Source organism: Emiliania huxleyi, assembly GCF_000372725.1.
Source record: "Emiliania huxleyi CCMP1516 unplaced genomic scaffold EMIHUscaffold_69, whole genome shotgun sequence".
Lineage (NCBI taxonomy): Eukaryota > Haptophyta > Isochrysidales > Noelaerhabdaceae > Emiliania > Emiliania huxleyi.
This window is the reverse complement of record NW_005196830.1, coordinates 59,998-61,174: the sequence shown is the minus strand read 5'-3', so window position 1 is coordinate 61,174 and position 1,177 is coordinate 59,998.

The following is a 1,177-nucleotide window of genomic DNA, read 5'->3' as shown; positions in this document are numbered from 1 at the left end:
CCAGCAGGCAGAGGTGGAGGCCGACGGCGGTCCTCCCATGTCCGCACCAGCGAAGACATCCGCGACGCTGGAGCCGGATTCGTCGGTCCGCTCCGCACCAGTGTCGAGAATTGCCCTTCTCCACTCCTTGAAAGGAAGGCCAGATGTCCCATCCCATTGGATGACGGACGGCATGTCTTTGTCACGGTTGTTGCTAGACATGCTACGTAGTTACCCCTCAGCTGGCTCCACGTTGAAGATGAGCGCGCGCGTCACAGCGCAGGCCAGGTCTACACTGGCCGCGGCACCAGCTCCCGCGGTCTGCACGCTAGGAGTGGTCCGCCCTCGCAATGAATGCGGAATACTATTACGAAAAGTACAACTAGTGCGACACACTAGTCAGTCTCGTAATCGCGCCAAGAGCGCGGATACACACACAAACAACAGGCGCGGCTATGAATAGCTGCGCATATACAGATAACGACTGTTCACAGTTGGGAGAGAGAGAGTCGTCTCTAACGCTGCACGCATGTGCGACGCTGGCTGCCGCCTCTCGCTCGCGCAGTCCATCTGCGCCGTCCTGCTCGAGATCCCTCCGGCAAACAGCAGCGCTCAGCTGCTCCACCGCGACACCTTCGCGCCGCAGCTCCTGCCGCGCAGGCGCGCGCTCTCCGCCGAGTTCGGGTGCCGCGCCGTCGAGGGCGAGGCGGGCTGGCGCGCCGAGGCGCCGCCGATGCAGGCCAAGGTGAGAGCCTCGCCGCCGCCGCCGCCTCTCTGCTGCCTCTCCTCTCCCGCTGCTGCTGCCTCTGCCCACAACGACCGCCGCAGCCTCCGTCCGCACCGCCGCCTCGCTCTCTGCTGCTTGCCTCGCGACTGCTGCCCTCTGCCGCCCCTCCAAACCTCCCACCGCTCTCGCCGACCCGCGCCCTGCTCTGCCAAGGCGGTCTCCAACGGCAAGAGCGGCTCCGGCTTCCTCGTCGCCGGCGGCGAAGGTGTCGCCCCGTCCGAGGCGGGCAGCTACAGCGTCCTCCTCAAACAGCTCCACCCTCCCGAGGCGGCGCTTCTGCCGCCGCTGCTGCCGGCGCCGATGCCAGCGCGCGCGCTCGCCTCGCCCGCCCAGGCACCTTACGTGCGCCTTCCTGGGGTCCTCCGTAGGCGCTGATGGCGAGGTACGCCTCGCCGGGCGGCTCGCTGCTCG